This window comes from Silene latifolia, chromosome 6 (assembly GCF_048544455.1).
Source record: "Silene latifolia isolate original U9 population chromosome 6, ASM4854445v1, whole genome shotgun sequence".
NCBI lineage: Eukaryota > Viridiplantae > Streptophyta > Magnoliopsida > Caryophyllales > Caryophyllaceae > Silene > Silene latifolia.
Genome location: NC_133531.1, coordinates 129,312,098 through 129,339,779, shown reverse-complemented (window position 1 = coordinate 129,339,779; position 27,682 = coordinate 129,312,098). Strand labels below are relative to the sequence as shown.

Below are 27,682 nucleotides of genomic sequence, written 5' to 3'. Positions count from 1 at the left end.
CTCTATCATTAGCCGAGCCAATGTACCAGGAAGACTGAAAGAAATTGCGTCATCCCCCACTGCAAGAGTCAAACGCCCTTGTTTGACATCAATAATGGCCCCAACTGTACATAAGAATGGTCTTCCTAGTATAATTGGGGTCCGGGTATCCTCAGCTATATCTAAAACAATAAAGTCCACTGGTATAAAGAACTTGCCTACTTTCACAGGCACGTCCTCTAAGATACTCAAGGGTCGTCTTACAGATCTATCAGCCATCTGTAACGTAATGTTAGTCATTTTAAGGTAGCTCATATTCAATTTCTTGCAGACAAACAGAGGCATGACACTAACACTGACTCCTAAATCACAAAGAGCCTTATCTATTACTTCATTGCCTATAATATAGGTAATAGAGAAACTACTCGGGTCTTTCATTGTAGGTGGAGCCTTATTTAAAAGTAAATTACTAGACTCTTCCATGAAAGTAACAGTCTCAAATTCATTTAGCTCTCTCCTATGAAATGTCTTTCATAAATTTAACGTAAGTGGGTACCTGGGTAATAAGTTCGGTAAAAGGGACGTTAGCTGGAGGATCTTGACAACATCCATAAACTTACCGTATTGTCGCTCAACTTTGGCGTCCTTCATACGTCCTGGATAGGGTACCCTGGTAGCAATGAGTGGACCCGCGACTTTCTCTTTACCTTTATCAGCACGTGATGCCTTCACAGCAGGGGAAGATGACACGGTAGCGGAATTAGATATTAAAATTGAAGCTCCGCTGGTTCTGGCACTCGATCGAGCAATTTATTCACTCGATCGAATGGTTTTATCTTGAGAATCACTCGATTGAGGCATTCGAACCTCTCGATCGAGTTCTTGAATTTCAGGTTCTCTCGATCGAGTCCCAGAATCACTCGATCGAGTAACTTTTTCTACCAAAGTGTTCGATCGAGAAGAATAAACTCCTCGATCGAAATCTATTAATTGGGCACCTCTCGATCGAGTGAGATTTATACTCGATCGAGTAACTGGATGGGCTATTTCACTCGATTGAACAGAGATTTCATTCAATTTAGTAGCAGGACGGTATTTGGCAGGGATATCGTCCATCAGCTCTTCTGACTCGTCATCCGGTAACATCACCGTCAACAACCCCGTCTTCCAAAGATTTTTGGCCCATCATATGCAAGACCACTTCGAATATTAATGGCATTGATTGGGTCGCACGAGGGTGGATGATTAACTTGGTGTTGCACGAGTGTTAATTACGCAACTTGCTCTCTTAGCTCCACAATAGCGGTATTATCCTTGTTGCATTTCTTCCCAAGCTGTTGTGTTAAGTTCAACACCAAGGATTTCAGTTCTGCTAACTCCCCATTTATGGAGGGGGAATCCGGGTGCATCGTTGGTGTAGAAGGAATGGAAGCACTCGTTGAGGTCAAGTCTTCATATAATTTTGAAAAAAGAACTCCTTGCTTAAATTTTTGATAAGCAAGGACGTGCTCTACATTTGCCATACAGCCAATAGGATCATGCCCCTCCATGCCGCATCTACCACATATTATCTCATGCTCAGTAATAGCACAAACTTGTGCATGCTCACCCATAGTCTGTATAATCTCCGGACTACCTAGACTTCTGCTAGGACTCTCCACCTCGCCTACTACCAACTCGTTCACATGCCTACCTCCTTGGGGATTTCCATACTCGGCAACATGGATGGCCATCTCCTCAATAAGATGCCACCCTTGATTATCCTCTACGTTCTTCTGAAATCTCCCTTTGGCTGAATTATCAAGAACAGCCCTCTGGTCCGGATACAACCCATTGTAGAATTGGGTACATAAGAACCAGCGCTTGAAACTATGATGAGGCACAGAACGGACGATCTTCTTGAACCTAGTCCAAGCCCCATTCAAGTCTTCAGTAGGTAGTTGCTCAAACGCAGTAATTTGAGCTCTCAACGCATTAGTGCGTTGTGGTGGAAAATATCGCATGTAAAAGGCCAAGGCAAGGGAATTCCAGTCGGTTACACCGGCAGCTTCCCTGTCTAAATCTCTCAACCATTCCCGGGCATCATCAGTCAAAGAAAAGGGGAAAAAGACTCCTTTCACTCTGTCTTGTGTCACCCCAACAGCAAGAGGAATGGTGGAACAGTATTCTGTAAATAATTCTATATGCTTGAACGGATCTTCTCCAGGTACCCCCCTGAAGAGATTTCTATCGACCAGTTGTATATAAGAGGGGTGGATTCCAGAGGTCCCCGAATCAGTAGTGGGTAATAGGAAACCTTTTGGATGGGAATCCACCGTAGGCTCTGAATGATTGGCTATATTCGGCATCCTGGCAGATAGAATTTACAGTGAAGCAGGTACGACAATGTTCTCTTTTAGAATGGATATCCTGCAAAACTTATCAAGAACTAACAAAAAATATGAGATCAATCTCAAGGAATAAATTCCTTGATATGAGAGACAAACTTAATACAAGCAACAAAATTACGCCACCCCCCGGCAACGGCGCCAAAATTTGATACCGTCGTTTTAGTACAAAAAATAAATACCTAGATACAACTAACAGAAGTTAGCAGCAAGTAGGGTCGATCTTCATAGGGAGATGGGAAAATGTCAGCTTAATTAAGTCCGTCTAGGTAACTGTTCTGGGGGTTTAAATTGTTTGTTTTAATCTACAAGAGCTCAAGAAAGAGAGGGAAAACAAAGGAATAAAGGTTAAGCAAATAGAGAGAAAACAAATAAGACAATGGTTCACCATGATTCTTCAGTCAAGCAATCTAGGTCTCAAGTCAATGCGGGTATGGTCTATGGGGCAGTGAATATCTCCTTCCGGTCTCAATTCGCCCTAAAGCACAAATATCTTAGCTTCCGCCCTCACTACATGCCCTAATGTTCGCTACAGGTCTCACCTTTTCCAATCTTCCGATCTAGGTCAAGGTTTACTGCAATTTAATGACTAACTCAAATCGACTCAATTAGGCAGAAACAATTAAATGTAGCGATTAACAACATAAACTACACTAGCATTAAACCTAATAATTCGATCACAATTCCCTTAAACTCATGGCTCCTCTATGTCTTAGCAAGGGAAATTAGCTATGCATTATCGTTGAATTAGCAATAATCATACATAAACAGGAGAAATTAAACATCGTAACAATGCAACGAAGAGATTAAATAAAAGCAATTGTAAATAAAGGAAGAGAAGAAATAAGGATTAATAAAGGGATTAAGTTTAAGAAATAAAGGAGAGTAATGATACCGATTACAAGATTCAGATCCAAGCAATAGTTCTAGAGTAAGAGTCTGAGAGAGTGTAGAGAGGAAGAAAGAGTATCGTAGTCTAAGAGGTCCTCCAGAAAAGTAACACGCAGTACTTAACCTAATTTTAAAACTAATTACAAAGCCCAACACGAAATAAGGCAAAAACACACGTACAAGGTGAAACCTCTCGATCGAGTGGAATGAAACCACTCGATCGAGGACATAACCAGCAATTCTTCTCGACCGAACAGAAAAATCATTCGATCGAGGACTTCTTATATCAGCCTTCTCGATCGAGTATCAAAACAACTCGATCGAGTTAATATTCAAAGGATAAAGCATTCAATCGACTAATAAGTGGTCGATCGAGCTATATTAGCACGTAGGATTCCTTGCCACCTTCCGATGTCAGCTCATGCGTCTTATAAGTGATAGATTCCAAGCTCCAATTCCTTATTCTCCACAAATGCATGCAAATGAGACACGTTTACGCTCGATTTATCTTCTTTCCGGTCCGTACCTACAATTTACACAAGACAAACCAAAGTAGACTATTCGGGGGTATTTGTAGCTAGATGCTACATAAATAGTACAGAAATGCGTGTAAAAATGAGGTAAAAACCTTATATAAAATACACGCATCATCTTACTTAAGGAAGGGGTGTCCTATGATACTTTGCCATGTGAAAGATACTCGCATGGTAGAGCCGATAGCAGTTGAGATACCAGTGGTGGGAGAGTTTCAAGATGTTTTTCCAGATGAGATATCGGGATTACTGCCGAAGAGAGATATCGATTTCAGTATGGAGTTGAAACCAGGGACGGGACCGATCTCTAAGGCCCCGTACCGTATGGGTCCTAATGAGTTGGAGGACTTCAAGAAACATTTAAATGAGTTGATGGGCGAAAAGTACATTCGACCTAGTGTATCGCCATGTGCGCGCTAGACTTGTTTGTGAAGAAGAGGGATGGGAGTTTAAGGTCGTATATCGACTACAAAGAGTTGAACAATGTTACAATGAAGAATAGGTATCCTTTACCAAGGATAGATGATCTTTTTTACCAGTTGAGTGGAGCTGGTGTCTTTTCGAAAATTGATCTATGGTCGGGGTACCATCCCTTGAGGATTTAGGATGAAGATATACTAAAGACAACTTTTCGATCGCGGTACGGTCACTATGAGTATGTGGTGATGCCGTTTGGGTTGACTAATGTTCCAGCATTGTTTATGGATCTGATGAACCGAGTTTTCAGCCAGTACTTGGATCGGTTCGTGGTGGTGTTTATAGAAGACATCTTAATCTATTCCAAGACTAAGGAGGAGCACGAGGAGCACTTACGATTGGTGTTACAAACTCTACGTGACAACCAATTGTATGCAAAGTTGTTTAAGTGTGAGTTCTGGTTGGAAAAATTGGCTTTTCTGGGCCATGTGATTTCTAAAGCGGGTGTCATTGTTGATCCTAGCAAGATTGAGGCGGTTGTTAATTGGGAGGCGCCAAAGAATGTGGCCGAGACCAGAAGTTTCTTTGGTTTGGCGGGATACTATCGAGGGTTCGTGAAAGACTTTTCAAAAATTGCCAGACTTATGACAGCTTTGATGAGGAAAGAGAACATGCTTCGCTGGGATGAAAGTGTGAGACAACGTTCCAAACATTAAAGGAGCATTTGACTACAGCTCCAGTCTTGGCTTTACCTGAAGGGAGTGAGAATTTCGAGGTGGTGTAATTATATGATGATTGTTTATAGAAGGTGATTTCATAGAGGAAGCTTTTTGATTTGCTGCATTTGATTGTTGGTGATTCCGTCTCAGGTAGGGTTTCTCTACTCAGTTGACTGTGTAAATAAGAATAAGATGGCATGATTGTTTTACTGGCATGATGATTGTTATCGTTACTTTTGTTTTGGCATGTTTATATTGGTATTGTGGTTTTGGTTGTAATTGTATATGGTTCGCGAGGTGCGCCCTCGGCTGAGTGGAGTCATTTTCGGGAATGGCTTAACGCTCTTGATTAGCCCCTTGTGGTTACCTTCACAAGGGGGATCTGCACATTAATGGATATGGGTTATTTGCTCTACGGTTTTGAGCGGGGCTTAGGTGGTACGGCTGTGGTCCACATTGGCGGAGTGGAATATTTGTTGCGATGGGTATTTTGGCAGGGCTACACACTTTAGTGTGTAGTTAGGTGATTGGTGATGAGATGGAGTTGGAGGAATGTGTTTGTATAATTGGATCGGATATTGTTGTTTACTTATGTTGTTTATTTAGTAACTGACCCCGTTTAAATGTTTTGAAAACTTTGGTGATCTATTCGGGGATGGTGAGAAGTCGATTAATGTATTTCTTTGGAGTACGTGCGGGATCTAGCTGGGGATGGAGTCATCACTAGTCCGAGTCTTTTAGTCTTCCGTTGGTTGTTATGACAGTTTTTATTTTAGTTTGGATTTCAGTTTGAGATGATTGTATTTTATATTTCAATTTTGGTTAAGTTGTACGCACATTAAACTTTCACACTTAAAGTACGTTTCTTTATGGTTTTATTTGATTACTATACCTCGGGTAACCGAGATGGTATTGTCCAAGACACAGAGGGCATAGGTACAATCGCAGAGGATGTGAAGCGTATTTTCCTGAATTGAAGGGTTAGAGCAGGCTGTGCATTGTGAAGTGGGGATGACAGATCTTTTGTAACAATTGAGGTTATGTAGGAGTTTGTCCCACCAAGAGAGTCAAATAAAGAGATTGATGCGAGGTTGGGAGGGGATGTCGTCCCAAAGCCAGTTCATGTCAAGCGGGGGGCCGGGGGTAGTACTAGTTGATGATTTGGGTCACCTAAGATGTGGTTATAAGAAGCCTCAATGAAAAACTTATTTTATTTCAGATACTGACCTGTTGTGTAAAATAACATTCGTCATGGTCATAAAAATTAACTTGTCATTTTATTTTTACGAAGTACAAGATACTATTTTGAGTCAATATGTTAACTTTAAATTTAACAAAATTAGGAAATTGTCTCGTTTTTTTTTCTTTGACAACAATTTCAATTTTATTGTAATAACAGTATTTTTGTAGAATTATGAGACGTGCATCATTGATTGTTTCATTCAATGTATTAGTAGTGATTTAATCAATTCATTACTCCTAGTACATAAACTTAATTACATTTAGGCCTAACTCACAAAGAAGACAAAGAAGTCACAAGCAAGTAGCTTTGATCTTTCAAACCTTATTGCCTATTTAAACCAAACGATCTTCACCGCTAAATCATCAAAAACAACTTAGCTTTTAAAAAATATAGTAAACATTTTCCATTTGTTTCAAAATGACCAACTTAAAATGCCTCCCAATTTTCTACACCCTACTAGTCCTCATACTCTCTACCACCACTAATGCAGCTACCTTTACTGTTAAAAACAATTGCCCTTACACTGCCTGGGGCGCAATGTCCTGTCCCGGCGGTGGTCAAATGAACTCGTGACACATGGACCGTCACAGCCAATCCAGGCCAGACAAGTGCCCGTATTTGGGCCCGGACAGGTTGTACCTCAACAGGGGGTAATGGTCTCCAGTGTACCACAGGAGACTGTGGTGGGGTCCTACAGTGCACCGCATATGGTACACCCCCTAACACTTTAGCTGAGTACTCCCTTAACCAATTCAACAACCTTGATTTCTTTGACATCTCGTTGGTTGACGGGTTCAACGTCCCAATGACATTTGTACCCGTCTCTAACGGATGCACCAGTGGTCCCACGTGTACTGCGGACGTTAACGGCCAATGCCCTAGTCAGCTTAAGACTAATGGAGGTTGTAACAACCCATGCACGGTGTTTAAGACGGACGAGTATTGTTGCAATTCCGGTAGCTGTAGTCCCACCAACTACTCCATGTATTTTAAGGGTTTGTGCCCTACTGCTTATAGTTACTGAAGAGTCAAGGACGAGAACACCTAAGAGGGGGAGGGGGTGAATTAGGTGTCCAAGTTAAAATTTTTAAGCTTGAATTAAGCTTCTTTAAAATCTAGGACAATAGACTAAACTGATATGGACAATACTTTAAATGATAGAGGTGTTTATACTTAGAACTATTTGAGTTAGAAGTATATACACACGAATTCAAATTTCAAGATATGTCACAAGAAAGTCGATCAAGGTGCACGACACTTAAAAGTATGAATGAAAGAGTATTTTTTCTTCAACTTAACAATGAAGATATTAAGTGAATACTTTTTAAGTTGAATACTCTTAGCAATGAAAATCTTAAGTGAATCTCTTTTAAGTTGAAAACTTGAAATACTTAGTCGTTTTAAGTTCACAAGATTGAATCAATCAGCAGGTCTGAGACACAGTATTGAACACTGTGACACGATGATTGTGAGATAAATAATATATAAATAAGGAGAACAAACGTAAAAGTAAATGAACAAACAAGACGATGTTTAAAAATTGGTTCAACCTCTACTCCGAGGCCTACGTCCAACCGTTATTTTATTGCTTGTTTAGAAATTTACTCAAACAACTAAACCCCTTACAATGAAAATAACTCGCCAACCTACTCCGGTTGCATTTGCTTGAAGCTACTCCGCTTCAAGACTTTCACTTGCTCAAAGCTACTCCGCTTCAAGACTTAAGTTCTATCTCACAGTTTACAGAGTCTTTGAATCTCAATCGTTCACTTAATGAACATGGAGATCACAATTAAGACCTAAACACGAGAATCATGGAACAAGCTCATATGCCACAAAGTCAAAATGAACTCGATACATGGAGATTTACAAATTTTTTTGAAAAATGTTTGAAGACTTTTAAAATAGAAAACAATTTTGCAAATAAGTTGAAGAACAAGAGCTGATGTTTTGCAAAGTGTTTTAACAATTAATACTCATAAAAGTCTTGGGTAATAAATGATGCAAAGGCACTCTATTTATAGTGGATTTGATCATCTAAGTAGTACAACTTAGGTTAATTAAATCCAATATTAAATAGATAGCCTTTGAGTGATTGTAAGTGTTAGGCTATAGGCTTGGAGCACAAGTCATTGATCAAAATAGAAAACTCTTCCCAAAACACTCAACATGTGACATTTTACCAAAATGGCAAAAAGCATTTCTAGCTTTAAAACTTTGACAAGTTCAACTTACCATTTTAGTAAAAGGTAAATGCACAAATCTAGAGGATTAATCAATGTGGATTTATGACTTAAAATTTCAGATTTAAAACTTCAACACATTTGACAAGTGACAACTTACCACAAATGGAAGAGTGCTTTAGTACTTGACTAAATCAACTTTCCATTTATGTAAAAGTAGATGCACAACTTTAGAGGAGTCACATGTGAGTTTTGCAAATTGATTTTTTTCAGATTTGTTTTCAAACTGGGATAATTCAAATGTAAAATCTTTGAGAATATGAAATTTGTAAAGATTTTGACACTTAAACATTTCGAATAAAAGTCCCTCCATACGGTAGTATCGTAAAACCACAAAGCAAAGGCAATCGTTGCATGGTTTTGCAGCCACTTGACGTAAATGAGAATGTTACACTTACTCTTACATTTTTCGACTTAATGCTAGGATCATATCATTGTCTTGACTTCTTGTTGACTTCATCTTGATCATGTTAAGCCGTCTTTGAGAGTCAATTTGATTGCTTCAATCACTAAGCATTTGTAATCGTTTACAACATTTGACTAAGGCTAAGGGATTTCTTATCATAACTTTATCTTGATCATTCTTGAATCATCTTTGGAAATTCATTGAGTGCTTCAAATGCTAATAATTATAACTAAGAAGCAAACAATTAAATAACAATGAAACTTGGCATCATCAACCAAGTGTGTTCTAACAAATTCCCCCTTTGATGATGGCAAGTTTTAATAATGTGTGAAGTTCCCCCTTAACCTATGGTTAGCCGGTCTTTAAGCATTCAACATAAAACATACAAGACATGATCAAGGCATGAAAGAGTCAATATACTTGGTCTAAGTAGAACATCTAACCAAGGTCGCAAGACATATTACGGTGAACGCAAGCCTAAGAGTTAAGGGGTCACACATAAGACATAATTAAACTACTTCCCCCTCTTGACATCATCAAGGGAGGACAAAACATAGTGACAAACACAGTTCGACATAGTTTAACAACAAACAAGGCAAGGTTCAACAAATAAAATAAGTACGGTTTGCAAAAGAATATGGAAAACATTAAGCCAAAATGGGTTATGTTGATGGATAACAGGGCTAGAAATGGGGTTAAGCAAGGCATCATCAATTTTCTTGGAGCTTTCCCCCTCAAAGTTTGCATAAGTTCCAAAAATTCTTCATTTCAAGTTCGAATTTTCTCACTAACCAATTGAGTAATGGCTACAAGAGTTACCCAAGTTTCAATGATTAGGAAAAGAGTTGGTGATTAATGATTGCATATTAGGTACCAGATGCAACATTCACCTTGACAGTGGCATAAATCTTCTTCTTCCATTTTTTTTTTTTTTTTTTTTTTGAATTTGATTTTGAACTTGAACCTTTTTTTTTTGTTCTTTTGTTTGGAAAACGCTTGGTGACAATGAGCTTATCATGTTAGTTTTCTTCCAAGTCATCATCAAGGATTTCAAAGATTTTCTCATTTGTAGCATGTGGTAAGGGCAATGGGTCAAGACTATTATTAAACATACTATCTTCATTCAAATTACCAATATCTTCTTAAATTTCATCTTCATTTTTAACCCCAATATTCTGGTCATCTTCCTCAATTAGAGTTGTGGTTTTCTTTCGTGTCACAGTGACACATGCTGTGGCATCAGCTTTGGGAGGAGAAATAACCTTGGATTTCTTAGAGGAAATGGGTAATTCGACATATGAGCTTCTCAACATTTCATTTATGGCAGCGGATTTAATGGGAGAAGTCATTTGTTTCTTTGAATTTTCTCTTTTCTTTGGGTCATAAGAATCTTGAAGATTTTGAAGTCTCGGTCGTATGAGGGTTTTGGAGGCATTTTTTGAAGTGTTGATTCGGATGGTTTTAGTGACATGCGGAGGGTGGAAAGGTTTGATTTTTGAATGTGGGTTGAGTGGCTCAATGCAACAACAATTCAAATACAAGCATAATTATTCATATTTTTCGAACCATATTTTTTTTGCATGAAGTAAACTAATTAACAATTAGGGTCATCACATGTATGTCCTCATCTTTAGTCAATCATTAAGGAAAATAAAATAATATGAATCACATATCACCCAATAAACCAATTTCCAACCGAAGTTTTACGAATTGTTCTCTTTCAAACGGTTTTGTAAAAATGTCCGCTAATTGATTTTCCGTTCTACAAAAAACTAAGATAAATTTTCCTTTTTACAACTTGATCACGTAAACATCATGTCTTATGTCGATATGATAAGTGTTAGAATGTTGCATTGGATTCTTTGAGGTGTTAATTGCACTAGTATTATCACAAAAGATAGAAGTTGTGTCGAAGATAATACCATAGTTATGCAGTTGTTGCCATACCCAAAGAATCTGTGCGCCACAGAGTACTGCACTGTTGTATTCATTTTCAGCCGTGTCTAGTGCAACAACTTCTTGCTTCTTGAAAGCCCATGAAATGAGGCAAGGACCCAAGAAAGTGTCAATATTTAATGTGTTCTTTGTATTCACCGTGCTACCCGCAAAAACCTACAAGATCAAGATCGTAATGAGATGTATATCAAATATATAGGTTTATGTTCCAATCAAGTACTCAAAAATCCTTTTGACGGCTTTGAAATGTGATTCCGTAGAACTTGATTGGAAGCGGGCACACAAGCATACACTAAATTGTATGTCGGGTCGACTAGCGGTTAAATAAAGTAATGAACCAATCATACCTCTATACATGATTTCACTAACACTCTTACCATTTTCGTCTTTGTCAGGATTGATGTTAGAAATCATTGGTGTAGCAAGAGGTTTAACATTAGTCAACCCAAACATACTTAGCATTTCCTTCAAACACTTTTGTTGATGAATCATTGTACCTTTCTCACTTTGTTTGATTTGAAGACCAAGGAAAAATCCAAGTTCTCTCATCATGGTCATCAAAATCGGTTATTAGATCCAAAAAGTATTTAAAAAGGACGCCATTTGTTGCACTAAAAATAATGTTATTGACATTTCCTTGCACAAGCAATAGTTTCCTCGCAGATCGTGACTTGATAAATAATGTTTTATCAACCAAACCACGTAAACAACATTTTCCCAATAGAAACTTTGAAAGCTTATCATATCAGGCTCATGAGCCTGTTTTAAACCATAAAGTATTTTATTAAGTTTTAAAACGTGGTTAGGGAACTCATTATTTATAAAGCCCAGTGATTGTTCGACAAAAACCTCTTCTTCAAGATATCCATTTAGGAAAGCAGTTTTTACATTCATTTGAAAAAGTTTTTGTCAACATGAGATGCAAAAGCTATAAGCATACGTATGGCTTCAAGCCAAGCTACCAAAGGTCAAAGGTCTTATCATAATCGAATCCCTCTTATTGGTTAAAACTTTGCACCACTAGTTTAGCTTTGTTCCTTACGATTTCGCTAAAATCATCAAGCTTATTGCGAAGACCAATGTTGTACCAATTACAGACATTGGCCTAGGGTAAGATGTCATATCTCATTCCTTTCGAATTGATTTAATTCCTCTTTCATGGTTGTCACTCGATGCAACAAAGAGTGCTACTGTGACATTGACAAGTTCATTTTGAGAGAGGAATGCATTGAAGGCACAAAAGTTTTGGAGTGAGGATTTGGTTTTCATTCCAAAATTTAGATTACTGGTTAGATTTGAGAGAGGGTGAGCTTTGGTGTTTCCATTTTTCCTTTTTGGAATAAGTGGGTTTGAGGAATCGGTTTGTTCTTGTGTAACAGTCGAGATGACTGTTGCATGGGGATTATTTGAAGAGGATGATTATGATTCATTCATTATTTGGTTGGGCTATTTTTCACCATCTGTGACACCCTTAAAAAAAATAGCGTTATCTAATTACTTAAAGGCGTAAATTCTACGGAAAAACTGGTAGGATATGTTTGTAAATGGTTCAACTAGATAAAACCTGCAATTTCAAAAAATTTTCTAACTAAACCATTCACAACCAATCCAACTCAAGAAGTCCAACATTCCCAGAAGCGGGTGCCAAGACCCTGCAAAAGCTGATGAACTACTTTACATGCCATAGCTAAATAAGAAAGTAGAATGATACAAACCCAAAATAGAAAAAGGGAGACATATGTCCCTTCAAATAATATACAAACCAAAAGATAAAAGGGTTACTATAAGAATAGCCAAAAACTAGGTCCAAGGTTCCTTGCTCACTAGCTCGTCTGTGACCCCCAACAAAGCATCAACAACCTGTCAATCGTATTTTATACAAACACGAAAGCCACAATTCAGTGGGGAGTAACTTCGAGTCCTCCCAGCCACGAATCGTCAAAATTAATGTAACATGTAATGTAACATGTAAACAATTTGATAAACCATTTACTTATCATGTATTCTAACAAATGACCCCTAAACTGACCAAACTAAACTATCATGTGAATCATATAACAAATAGTAATCCAAACTTTATCAATCGAACCGCTTACATCTCACCTATTACAGTTCATAAAATCACCATACAAGAAAGGGCAATATATCAAAGACAGGCATAAGTTCTTAGCACGGTCAATAGTCACTTTGTAACTCGAGTCTATACCACGAGGTAGGGAAGGTAATCGAACCGGTATCTTGGCTCGGCGGTTAATATTAATAAAACATGGCCAAGAGACAACACAACCCTAGCCTAAAATCACAAGCAGACCTAGACATGCGGATACACACCACCGCACCCAAGACCCACAACTTTTTTTAAAATAAAGTGAAGTGAGTACCCTAAGGAGTCCACCAAAGGGTTGGCTAGTACTTAAGCCGACCACTTACTCTCAAAATAAGTAACGAGGTCATGCCCCAACTTGGATAAACATCCACTAGTCAGGAACACAAAGGCTATCAAGCAATGAACATATACTCGTCAAAGACTATAAAGACCTATCTATGATGAAGGCCGAAATACTCACCTAGGACCTAGTCCCAGCTAGTCCCAGCTTGAATACTTTAGCCCACACCACACAAGACTCACCACACAAGTCAAGTAAGACAAAAAGTCCAACTTACCACCTAATTGCTAACACCCTATCATGTGAAAGGCTATATAAATGTCTATTCAAAGATACAAATCCAACAAAGTGTCCTCAATAAGAATTCAATACTAACTTCCAATTCTAGCAATTTTAACAATATTAAAGGCTTTAGGGGAATCTAGGGCCATTACTACAAAATAAGAAGCTATTTAAATTCAACTAACTAAATAAGAAGCTATTTAAATTCAACTAACTACACATGTGAAATAGAGATATAATAAATGGCCTAAAACAAGAAAAAGGCCGATTATCTAATTCATTCAACCGAATTTTTACCCGCAACCCCACCTGCGACAGTGCACGGTCAAATTGCGGTGACCATCACTCAATTAATTGACATCGCATCAGTCAAAGGGACTAAGGCTCAGTTTTCGGCACAATCAACAAAACATTACAATTATCGCTATAAAATTTATTTTGAGCCTATTAATTACAATTTCATTTTGTAAACTATCCTAACATGTGATAACTATTAATATAAGCATAGTTTTACCATTAACATAATTTTTATTACTTATATGATTCAATTCCTAAAGTGTACTCATACTAACTATGTCATTAATAAACCTTAAATGACAAATTTTGCATGGAAAACCGCGAAACAAGCAACGGACCGACCCGGGCCAACCGTGGGCTAGCCGTGGGCCTGCCACGGGCCCCGCTTTCCGCCCGCTACCCGTCCCCCTACACCACCATTTTTTTTCCATTTTTATTTAGTAAAAGACCGTCTGAACATTAATTAATCGTTCCCAATTCAACTTTGTTAATTTAAACTAACAAAAGGCATAATTTAAGCATACATGCAACAAATTTTAACATGTGAAAACTACTACTCAAACAAAAATTTACCAAACATACAAAAATCAAAAACATGTGACGATAATTCGTCGAGTAACTCGAAATATGTTACCTTAAGCTAGAAAATGAGCAATTAGCACCTCAAAACCGAAACCCTAACAACAACTAGCCGCTATCCTCTACAATATACGAGTCCCCGAACTCGTCTTTCAATTCTTCGCCTAAATAAACAATAAAAACACAATAATTAAGTATATAAACCGAATTTCCGAAAATTGGTCTTGAAACAACTTCAAGAAAACTGAAATTAAATTATACCCAGTTGTAGATCTCGGCGAGGGGATTCCGGAAAGGTAAATTATGCGAAAAACCGAGTAGAAACGAAGAAATTACGGCCAAATTAGCTTGATTTGTGAAAATGGTGTTTATAGAAGGTAGGAGATGAAGATAGAGGAAGAAAATTAGAAAAAAAAGAAAAGAAAGGGGGAAGGGGAGCCGGGTAAGGGAAGAAAGGAAGGAGGGAGGAAGGTGCGGGATTTTTAGTCGGGATTTTTATGAGTCGGGTTTGACTTGTTTCAATAATAATTAAATCCGTAAGTCAAACGCAAATTCCGTCGAGACCAAAGTTTTTAAACACGAGATTACAAGAAAATTGAATATTTATACTACCCATGTCCAAATTCGTTTACCCAACGTTCAAAAGAATTGTCATTTTCCCCCCGATACGCCCTTATTTCGAAATAAAAAGTTTTACACAGTTTGAACTATTTTTAAACATCTCAAAACTATCAAAATAAATACTTTTCTTCAAAATATAATAAAATTATATTTCTTTGAATTATTTTTACTTTAATTACTTTAAATATCAAATTTTATTTGATTAATAAATTATTTTCGAAATATATTAACGGTCCGAAATTTACGGGGCGTTACAATCACCCCTCCTTTTAAAAAGTTTCGTCCTCGAAACTTAGAAGGAGAAATTATAGTTATAAGAAAATATAGGTATCTTTTCAATGAAACGGTGATACTCTTGTTGATCAGACAAGAACATCCATATTCATATCAAGATATAAAAATATTTCTACACCAATAAATGAGAAAACCCATTATTGGGACGTCACCAACAACGAGATTAAACACTCATTAATGTTAAAACCATTAAAAATCATATAAGTATTTCCAAAATCTTAGTTTAGAGTTCTATAGCAAGAATACTACCTTTACTAATTATGATTAAATAAGGCTTAGTAACGCGGAAAAAGAGTAAGAAAAAGGAATCATTACACAAAACGAGAAATAGCTTAGGTATCCAATTGAACACTAGGGTTGAAAGAGAGTGAGAAATCATTTTCAAATGTTATTGAAAGAGGTCAATTTGTAGATTTAACTCCAAATTAAGGAAAAATGAACCCAAAAGTTTACTCAAACTATATAGAATCTATACAAGATGGAAAACAACTCGGGGACGAGAAGTGCAAGTCGCGATAGGGAACTCACACCCAACAGACAAGAAGGAATTAAACTCTTAAAGGTGGAATTTTTGGATGAAGTCAATAAAAATGTCAACGAACAAGACGCTTTACTCAAAAGGTCAAATGAGTTCCATAAAGGCGAACACAACGGAACAAGCCAGAATAGCAAGAATGACAATTGTCAGAGATCGGAATTAGGAAGATCGGTACATCGAGAAAGGTTCACTCAATTTTCCAACAATATTCCAATTCCAATAGAAAGATTCCTCAAAGGATTAAATATAAGGTCCAAATTTACAATAACATTCCAAAACAACTTTCACAAGCCTAAGGTCAAGGCTTCCAACAAAGTTATATTCGTATTCAACTAGAGTCAACTATGGGTTCCTCAAATATTCTACAAGGTTTTCATTTCAAAACAAGGTAGTAACATACCAATCCCAAAATCCGAAAAATCAATAGGATCTCACGTTCCTCTATCCTTTTATTTATTAAGGATTGCCAAAAACGGAACTACACTCAGCTACACTCAGCTACAACACCATCCCATCATCTCAAGTACTCAGTGCGACCTCAAGGTCTATAAAACTATAGAATTAACAAATTCTTCTCAAAACTAAGTCTCTCTCAACTCAAGAACTCTTAAGAGCCAACTAATACCAAATCACATCACCAATCCATTCTGGTCATCAACATCCCCAAGGAGTATTCATATTTACTGTGACAACTCAATTGGTTCTAAGAGCCAAAATCAATTCACCACACAAATTCATTTGTTACCTCCCATGTCACAAAGTATCTCCTTTACAATTCTCGTCATTGAACTTCACTTACTATGTCATCCCCAAGTACCATGGCTTGTTTACTCCATCATCTCACAACTTAATACTTCTAGTCTCCGATACCATAAATTAGAATCGCATCTTTGAACTCACGAACTACATCGAACAACTTTCCTAAACTTACTTACCATCAAATTCTCAAGGAACAAGGTCATAATTGTAACAACACTTTATCACCTCAGAGTTCCTAAAACCATAAATTGAAATTATGTTCCTTAGCCTATCAATTGGTGTCAACCATACCATTACCCTTTCTAGTTATTAAAACAAGTGCTAAAACTTCCCAATAATGTTGCTTACTCTCACTCTCATACCATAGCTCAAATAGTAATCAATATCACTCACATTTGACACACAAAATCCACCAATCCAACGTACTCACTTTATCAAGGATCTATATGTATAAGAACCATCAAGCATGTCTCATCACACTACCTAAGTCTTTCCAATATCAAATCCTCTCAAAACCGGGAAAGGGTCAAACCCAACAATCCCTTCAAAGGTCATGATGTCCAGCCAAGGCCAACGTTTCTCAAAAGAAATAGTATTATAAAAAGGCGTTAAGGAAGGATAAGCAAGGAACAAATGACATGTTAGGAAATAAGGAGTCGAACTGTAAAGATAACGGTTGACAAAAATAAGAGGTATTCGAGTTAAGATGATATCTCGGGCAAGAAGAAGGTACGTAAACTTTGGCATAAAAAAAAAAAACAAGGTTCAACGAACGTTAAAGAGAAGGAAAGGAGAATAAAAGCGGCACAATGAAAGGGTTACCGCTTACCAAACACTCATCAAAGCTTATGATCGATATGATAAGGTTACATCACTAAGGTATTCAACCAAGCCCCAAAAGTCTACCAAATTATAAGACTAACTAGGACTCCACAATGGTAGGTATTCCTCAACTCACTAGGCTCTCATATCATGCACAACTAACAAGTCTAGCCAAAGGATCCCAAGTTATATTCTCCTATACCACTCAAACCTTAACCAATAAATTTCTCAACTCGTTCACGCTCTCCAATGATACATTCTCTCAAAACCGGGTTCTCTTGAACAAGGGAACTATCCTACTGAATAAAAGGAAGATGTCCACATGGGCTTTATTATAAGAAGAAAACGAACCTAAGATGAATCGGGAAAAGGAATTGAAAAGTAGTTACCAAGGCGAGAGAAGAGGAATTTGAAAGACGAATAAACAACGAGATTGGAAGACTAAGGTAAGATTGCATTATCTACATCTATTGGAGAGCCATCTTACAAAAGAGAAAATCAATTAGTACCTAACAATTAGCAATCACAAACAGACTACCACATAAAATCCTAAATCTACCCATCCTACCCTTCTCTCAAGTTTATTATTTAAAGGTCAAGTGATTTCTAAGTGGGGTGCACAAACGTGCGTCGGGAGCAATAGGCTCTGATACCAACTGTGACACCCTTAAAAAAAATAGCGTTATCTAATTACTTAAAGGCGTAAATTCTACGGAAAAACTGGTAGGATATGTTTGTAAATGGTTCAACTAGATAAAACCTGCAATTTCAAAAAATTTTCTAACTAAACCATTCACAACCAATCCAACTCAAGAAGTCCAACATTCCCGGAAGCGGGTGCAAGACCCCGCAAAAGTGATGAACTACTTTACATGCCATAGCTAAATAAGAAAGTAGAATGATACAAACCCAAAATAGAAAAAGGGAGACATATGTCCCTTCAAATAATATACAAACCAAAAGATAAAAGGGTTACTATAAGAATAGCCAAAAACTAGGTCCAAGGTTCCTTGCTCACTAGCTCGTCTGTGACCCCCAACAAAGCATCAACAACCTGTCAATCATATTTTATACAAACACGAAAGCCACAATTCAGTGGGGAGTAACTTCGAGTCCTCCCAGCCACGAATCGTCAAAATTAATGTAACATGTAATGTAACATGTAAACAATTTGATAAACCATTTACTTATCATGTATTCTAACAAATGACCCCTAAACTGACCAAACTAAACTATCATGTGAATCATATAACAAATAGTAATCCAAACTTTATCAATCAGAACCGCTTACATCTCACCTATTACAGTTCATAAAATCACCATACAAGAAAGGGCAATATATCAAAGACAGGCATAAGTTCTTAGCACGGTCAATAGTCACTTTGTAACTCGAGTCTATACCACGAGGTAGGGAAGGTAATCGAACCGGTATCTTGGCTCAGCGGTTAATATTAATAAAACATGGCCAAGAGACAACACAACCCTAGCCTAAAATCTACGCAGACCTAGACATGCGGATACACACCACCGCACCCAAGACCCACAACTTTTTTTAAAACAAAGTGAAGTGAGTACCCTAAGGAGTCCACCAAAGGGTTGGCTAGTACTTAAGCTGACCACTTACTATCAAAATAAGTAACTGAGGTCATGCCCCAACTTGGATAAACATCCACTAGTTAGGAACACAAAGGCTATCAAGCAGTGAAAATATACTCGTCAAAGACTATAAAGACCTATCTATGATGAAGGCCGAAATACTCACCTAGGACCTCGTCCCAGCTAGTCCCAGCTTGAATACTTTAGCCCACACCACACAAGACTCACCACACAATTCAAGTAAGACAAAAAGTCCAACTTACCACCTAATTGCTAACACCCTATCATGTGAAAGGCTATATAAATGTCTATTCAGCATACAAATCCAACAGTGTCCTCAATAAGAATTCAATACTAACTTCCAATTCTAGCAATTTTAACAATATTAAAGGCTTTAGGGGAATCTAGGGCCATTACTACAAAATAAGAAGCTATTTAAATTCAACTAACTAAATAAGAAGCTATTTAAATTCAACTAACTACACATGTGAAATAGAGATATAATAAATGGCCTAAAACAAGAAAAAGGCCGATTATCTAATTCATTCAACCGAATTTTTACCCGCAACCCCACCTGCGGACAGTGGGTCAAATTGCGGTGACCAATCACTCAATTAATCGACATCGCATCGATCCAAAGGGACTAAGGCTCGGTTTTGGCACAATCAACAAAACATTACAATTATCGCTATAAAATTCATTTTGAGCCTATTAATTACAATTTCATTTTGTAAACTATCCTAACATGTGATAACTATTAATATAAGCATAGTTTTACCATTAACATAATTTTTATTACTTATATGATTCAATTCCTAAAGTGTACTCATACTAACTATGTCATTAATAAACCTTAAATGACAAATTTTGCATGGAAAACCGCAAACAAGCAACGGACCGACCGGGCCAACCGTGGGCTAGCCGTGGGCTGCCACGGCCTCTGCCGCCTGCTGCCCATCCCCCTACACCACCATTTTTTCCATTTTTATTTAGTAAAAGACCGTCTGAACATTAATTAATCGTTCCCAATTCAACTTTGTTAATTTAAACTAACAAAAGGCATAATTTAAGCATACATGCAACAAATTTTAACATGTGAAAACTACTACTCAAACAAAAATTTACCAAACATACAAAAATCAAAAACATGTGACGATAATTCATCGAGTAACTCGAAATATGTTACCTTAAGCTAGAAAATGAGCAATTAGCACCTCAAAACCGAAACCCTAACAACAACTAGCCGCTATCCTCTACAATATACGAGTCCCCGAACTCGTCTTCCAATTCTTCACCTAAATAAACAATAAAAACACAATAATTAAGTATATAAACCGAATTTCTGAAAATTGGTCTTGAAACAACTTCAAGAAAACTGAAATTAAATTATACCCAGTTGTAGATCTCGTAGGGATTCCGGAAAGGTAAATTATGCGAAAAACCGAGTAGAAACGAAGAAATTACGGCCAAATTAGCTTGATTTGTGAAAATGGTGTTTATAGAAGGTAGGAGATGAAGATAGAGGAAGAAAATTAGAAAAAACAAGAAAAGAAAGGGGGAAGGGGAGCCGGGTAAGGGAAGAAAGGAAGGAGGGAGGAAGGTGCGGGATTTTTAGTCGGGATTTTTACGAGTCGGGTTTGACTTGTTTCAATAATAATTAAATCCGTAAGTCAAACGCAAATTCCGTCGAGACCAAAGTTTTTAAACACGAGATTACAAGAAAATTGAATATTTATACTACCCATTTCCAAATTCGTTTACCCAACGTTCAAAAGAATTGTCATTTTCCCCCCGATACGCCCTTATTTCGAAATAAAAAGTTTTACACGGTTTGAACTATTTTTAAACATCTCAAAACTATCAAAATAAATACTTTTCTTCAAAATATAATAAAATTATATTTCTTTGAATTATTTTTACTTTAATTACTTTAAATATCAAATTTTATTTGATTAATAAATTATTTTCGAAATATATTAACGGTCCGAAATTTACGGGGCGTTACAACCATCCACATTCCCCCTGGATGAGCTAGCATCTTCTTGTGTTGGAGGACGATTAGTTCCCCCTGAATTTTGGATATCATCCTCGGGGCAACAAAGTGGCTCCAATCGTTTGCTCACCTCTTCCACCACTTGATCCATATCTTAACAAATCATCCCAATCTCGAAATCATCATCCTAATCTTCTTCAGCCTGTTCATTAGACACAAAAAGGACTAGATTCATCAAATATGAAATGAATGTTTTCTTCCATTTTAATGGTTCTTTTATTGTGCACTTTATAGGCCATGTTATGATCCGAATATCCAATAAAGACGACCTCGTCATTATGAACATTTAACTTATCCAAGTTGTCTTTCCCAATTTTTGAACAAAGTATTTGCAGCCAAAACATCTTAAGAGGGAATATTGGGATTTCTTCTTTTCAACAAATCGTAGGGAGTTTTATTAAGAATTTTACGTATCATAACATGGTTATAAATTAAGCATAAAAGTGTTGATGGCTAAAAAATAACTTCTTTGGCAACTTACTACTTAGAAGCATGGTCCTAACCATATTCTCAAGATACGGTTCAAACGTTTAACAAACTCATTTTGTTGAGGTGTTTTACGTTGGAAAAGTTATGACTAACACCATGTTCATCACAATGGGTTTCAAATGATGAATTCTTAAATTTCGTTCCATGGTCGGGTAAAAAAAAATCAAATTTATTTTACACACTTTTAACCAAATAAGAAATTCATCAAATGTTCCATCTTTAAAGATCAAGTAAGTAGCCAAACATATCATAAAATTTCATCAACACACATGCACAAGAACCGACTTCTACCTCTACTTTTAATATACATTGCTCCACACAAGTCTATACAAAAGAGTTTTAGAGGTTTTAGAAGTACAAGAAAAATAATTTTTGGATTTAAGGAGCATCTTACTTGTTTTACTTTAGCACAATCATCATACATCTCTTTAAAATTGAATTTTAATGTTAGGAATGTCATCAATAAGGTCAAGCTTTCTAAGGGTGTTCAATGTTGTAACATTTACATGATCTAATTGTTTATGCCAAAGCCACGAGTCATTCTTTAAGACACACATACAAAACATGATTGGACCGGACAATGAACAAAAATTAGTCAAGTAAACATCATTAGCATATTTTCCTTCAAGAACAAGTTCCCTTGTTTTTGCATCAAGAATTCTACATTCACTAATAAGAAATTCAACAACATTATCATGATCCCACAAAAAAGAGACACTAAGAAGATTGTGCTTCAAACCTTTGACAAGCAACACTTTGTCGACACGTTGTGACGATGACTTACCAACTTTTCAATACCAACAATTTCACCTCTTTTTGTTATGGTCAAACGTCATGGTGCCACCTTTGTAGGCTTCTAGTGAGAGAGATTGGCTTTCACTTCCGTCCACAATCAAAGTACCAATTGCTGCTGCCTCTCACTAATGCCTTTAACAAATCAAACATTTAGTTTAGGAACCCAAATTAATTTGGGTCCCTTCTTGTGAATCATGTCCTTTACCAAGTCTTTTCGGATCCACACTTGCTTGACAACCTTAATGTTTCTTTTAATGCCATTCATTCTCTTTGTACAACCATTAAATACATGACCAGTCTTGCCACAATAATTGCAAATAACATATTCAGGAAATCCAACATGTTTTCTTCTTCGGAAATATGTTTTGCTTGTTCTTGGTTTTGAATGCAACAAAGTGCATGTTATCTTTGTTGCATTTGAAAACGAGTCCAGCATTCTTTTCACTTTGTTGTGACTGACTCGTAGAAAACTTTAAAACAGTTTGACTTCCTTCCTTTTTCTTGTAAAACTCTTTTGCATCATTTAACTCTTTGTTTAAAATCTCAATTTTGGCAAGATAGTCAAGATTTAATGTTTGCACATTTTCAAAGGCGCTCTTAGCATGACTTGTTTCATTGTGTAGCATTTTTGCTAATTGTTCAAGTTCCTTAAGATGACTTTTACAAGAGGTTAGGTCAATTAAAAGTGAGTCTCGTTCTTGTGTTAACATAGAAACATGTTTGGTTAAAGACTCGTTTTCCTTTTCAGCATCATATGTCACAGTGGGTGTCTCTGTGACATTCAGCAGTTTGACCTTATTTACAAGAATCAGGTTTTGCCTTTTCAGTTTCCTTACTTCTTTCTCAAGACAAGGTGAAATGTTATCAAGCTCCTTTAGACACTCTCTAAGACCAACATTTTCCTCGGCTATGTTTTCAATTTCAATTTGCATAGCTTCAAGTTTATTGTTTTGGACACGACATTTATCAATGAATTTATCTAAGAGTAAACATACTTTGCTTTTGGAGAAGGATCGAACCTTTGTCTTGAGATTATTTACCTCATCTTCGAAGTCAGAATCAGAATCATCGGGATGAGCCATAAGACATTTGAATGTTTCTCTTTTTGGAGACCGAAGGGCATCATTATTAAGACGAGTAGTAAGACACAACTTGGCATCCAATTCTTCCTCAAGGATCTCGTCCTCATCGGAATCGGACATTCCCCAAACAGCACACATTACTTTATTCTTGTATTCCTTCTTAGCCAAGTCACATTTTTCTTTAGATTTGATGTTACCCCACTTTGGACATTCATTCATTTGGTGACCTTTTTCGTCACATTTAATGCAACCAACAATGGAAGTAGATCTCTTCTTTGAAAAATGTTTCTTACTAGAATTGTTGTTAAACCTCTTAGGATTATGACCATTAACAATATCCGCAATATTTCTAGTGAACATTACAAACTCATCGTTTCCATCATTTTCCTCATTAATTGAGGTTGATTTGAAAGCAAGCCCTCTTACTTTAGAGCTATCACCAAAACGCTTCATGAGAGTTAACTCATGAGCCATAAGTGAGCCCATTAGTTCATTGAGGGTTAAAGTGGATAAGTCTTTGGCCTCCTCAATAGCCGTAACTTTCGGTTGCCATGTTTTTACGTTAAACTTGAAGGATTTTACGGACCATATCCTCGGATTCAAAATTTCTACCAAGACTCTTAAGGTCATTAACAATACTAGAAAAGCGAGAGGAAAGACTATTAATTGACTCATCTTTCATCATATTGAACATCTCATATTGTTGCATGAGAAGGTCAATACGATGCTTTTTCACTTGAGACGTCCCCTCATAAGCAAGGCTTAAGGTGTCCCAAATTTCTTTGGCCGAGGTACATCCAGAAATCCGATTTACTTCTTGCTCACCAATGCCATATTGAAGAATGGACATGGCTTTTGAGTTTTTCTCGACCTTTCTATAATCAGCCTCGACATACTTATCCTCACTTTTTGGGGCACTAGTACCATTAGCACTAGTAACCGTGATACCAAGGGGCCCTTTTTGGATTATCAACCAACACTCATAATCCGTACTCTTAACATAGTGTTCCATGCGATTTTTCCACCATGAATAGTTATCCCCAATGAAGATAGGATGCTTAGTATGTTTCCCGTCCATGACTATAGGATCAACTCTTTGGTAATTAACCAATATCAAGAGCACAAGGCTCTGATACCAATTGAAGAGTCAAGGACGAGAACACCTAAGAGGGGGAGGGGGTGAATTAGGTGTTCTCGTCCTTGACTCTTCAATTTAAAATTTTTAAGCTTGAATTAAGCTTCTTTGAAATCTAGGACAATAGACTAAACTGATATGGACAATACTTTAAATGATAGAGGTGTTTATACTTAGAACTATTTGAGTTAGAAGTATATACACACGAATTCAAATTTCGATATATGTCACAAGAAAGTCGATTGTTGCCTGAGACAGAAAAAGTATGAATGAAAGAGTATTTTTTCTTCAACTTAACAATGAAGATATTAAGTGAATACTTTTTAAGTTGAATACTCTTAGCAATGAAAATCTTAAGTGAATCTCTTTTAAGTTGAAAACTTGAAATACTTAGTCGTTTTAAGTTCACAAGATTGAATCAATCAGGCAGTGTCCGAGACACGATTGAACACCGTGACACGCATGACAGTTGCGAGATAAATAATATATAAATAAGGAGAACAAACGTAAAAGTAAATGAACAAACAAGACGATGTTTAAAAATTGGTTCAGCCTCTACTCCGAGGCCTACGTCCAACCGTTATTTTATTGCTTGTTTAGAAATTTACTCAAACAACTAAACCCCTTACAATGAAAATAACTCGCCAACCTACTCCGGTTGCATTTGCTTGAAGCTACTCCGCTTCAAGACTTTCACTTGCTCAAAGCTACTCCGCTTCAAGACTTAAGTTCTATCTCACAGTTTACAGAGTCTTTGAATCTCAATCGTTCACTTAATGAACATGGAGATCACAATTAAGACCTAAACACGAGAATCATGGAACAAGCTCATATGCCACAAAGTCAAAACGTGAATATACATGGAGATTTACAGCCCTTTTGAAAAACGTTTGAAGACTTTTAAAATAGAAAACAATTTTGCAAATAAGTTGAAGAACAAGAGCTGATGTTTTGCAAAGTGTTTTAACAATTAATACTCATAAAAGTCTTGGATAATAAATGATGCAAAGGCACTCTATTTATAGTGGATTTGATCATCTAAGTAGTACAACTTAGGTTAATTAAATCCAATATTAAATAGATAGCCTTTGAGTGATTGTAAGTGTTAGGCTATAGGCTTGGAGCACAAGTCATTGATCAAAATCAGAAAACTCTTCCCAAAACACTCAACATGTGACATTTTACCAAAATGGCAAAAAACATTTCTAGCTTTAAAACTTTGACAAGTTCAACTTACCATTTTAGTAAAAGGTAAATGCACAAATCTAGAGGATTAATCAATGTGGATTTATGACTTAAAATTTCAGATTTAAAACTTCAACACATTTGACAAGTGACAACTTACCACAAATGGAAGAGTGCTTTAGTACTTGACTAAATCAACTTTCCATTTATGTAAAAGTAGATGCACAACTTTAGAGGAGTCACATGTGAGTTTTGCAAATTGATTTTTTCAGATTTGTTTTCAAATCGATAATTCAAATGTAAAATCTTTGAGAATATGAAATTTGTAAAGATTTTGACACTTAAACATTTCGAATAAAAGTCCCTCCATACGGTAGTATCAGAAACCACAGTGCAGTGCACTGTTGCATGGTTTTGCAGCCACTTGACGTAAATGAGAATGTTACACTTACTCTTACATTTTTCGACTTAATGCTAGGATTATATCATTGTCTTGACTTCTTGTTGACTTCATCTTGATCATGTTAAGCCGTCTTTGAGAGTCAATTTGATTGCTTCAATCACTAAGCATTTGTAATCGTTTACAACATTTGACTAAGGCTAAGGGATTTCTTATCATAACTTTATCTTGATCATTCTTGAATCATCTTTGGAAATTCATTGAGTGCTTCAAATGCTAAACATTATAACTAAGAAGCAAACAATTAAATAACAATGAAACTTGGCATCATCAACCAAGTGTGTTCTAACAGTTACCCTAAGGATGATCCTACAAGTACTTTTACTTGTCCTAGTGGTACTAATTATGCTGTCACATTTTGCCCTTAATTTGTATAGTTCAAGGGAACCGTACGTATAACTATACAAGGTTATTTCTCTAATAGGAGAATGTTATAATACGGAGTAATATTTATAAATTGTAGTGCTATAGCATTCAATGAGTCATTGAATTGCATTATAGCCTTTATATGATTATCACAAAAAATTCATAAATGAGTATGTATGTTGCTGATATTATATAAAGAAAATACATTTGGCTGTACCCCCTTCTCGCAAATCTGACAAACTATTTCTTGACCTTCTGCTGAAACCGAGTATCGTGCTCTTACAGCTATTATTATCTTTGAACTTTAATCACGATATGCTTCTCATACATTTTGGTTATATTGTAAATTACTCCCATAAGTTTGATATTTTGTGCAATCTAACCCTTAATTTATTAATGTAGCAAATCAACCCCATAAGTTTCTCTTAATGAGCAATTAACCATATATCTTATTTTTAAGAATAAAATTTGCTAATTAAATAATGAACTTTTAGCATTTCCTAGACAACTTAACAAGTGAATTGGTTTGACTCGTTTTAAGCTAAAGATGGATATTGCATGTCTATGATATGAGTACTCCCACTGTCCCGGTCTTTTGTTATCATTTTCCATTTTGAGGTATATCGGTCTATTTTAATAATGAACTTGAAGAACAATTTGATCATTTAAACTCAATTTATTATACTTGTCATTTAGTAATTGACTCCCTTCTATTTTCTTGATCTTTATGCTAAAAGTAAAGGACAATAATTGACCGGGATAATTTTTATTCCGACGTTAAGATTAGACTCGACAATGGCTATTGATGTGTACCTAAATTAATAGGTCGTCGGTGGTCTTGAGGAGAGAAATCCCGTTTATTTTTTTTTTGGAAAATGAGGACAATTATATTAAACAAAGACAGGAGAGTTCAATACAAATTAAGGGGGAGGGTCCGGGGATAAAGGGGTACAAATGTTTGCAAGATCCAAATTATACAAGGATAAAATAAAAGGGGGTACAACATCCCAGCTAAAAAAACCGCCACTGGAGCTTGAGTCGTGCAAGGCGAATTTAGAAATGCCATCCGCCACATGATTCGTTGATCGCTTCTCATAGATAATGGTCGTTGAAGGTGAGACTTTTAAAAGTTCCCTGCACTCCAAAATGATATTAGTAAAAGGTCCAC

The 27,682-nt window shown here is 36.5% G+C and overlaps 2 long non-coding RNA genes and 1 pseudogene across 2 annotated transcripts in view; 1 reads left to right on the top strand and 2 right to left on the bottom strand.

Annotated features, from left to right (window-relative positions):
- Nucleotides 1-6,586: 6,586 nt before the first annotated feature.
- Nucleotides 6,587-26,586, top strand: LOC141587282 (protein P21-like; annotated as a pseudogene).
- LOC141587284 (uncharacterized) lies at nt 12,435-14,469 on the bottom strand. Its single transcript, XR_012519740.1, has 2 exons — nt 14,375-14,469; nt 12,435-12,634 (listed from the first exon to the last, which is right to left on the bottom strand). It is a non-coding gene; the product is annotated as an uncharacterized LOC141587284 (long non-coding RNA).
- Nucleotides 18,216-27,682, bottom strand: part of LOC141587283 (uncharacterized) — a 65,936-nt gene continuing 56,469 nt past the window's right edge. The window contains exons 2-3 of the long non-coding RNA XR_012519739.1: nt 20,136-20,244; nt 18,216-18,407 (exon numbers count right to left, since the gene is read on the bottom strand). This is a non-coding gene — a long non-coding RNA (uncharacterized LOC141587283). The remainder of the gene's footprint in view (nt 18,408-20,135; nt 20,245-27,682) is intronic.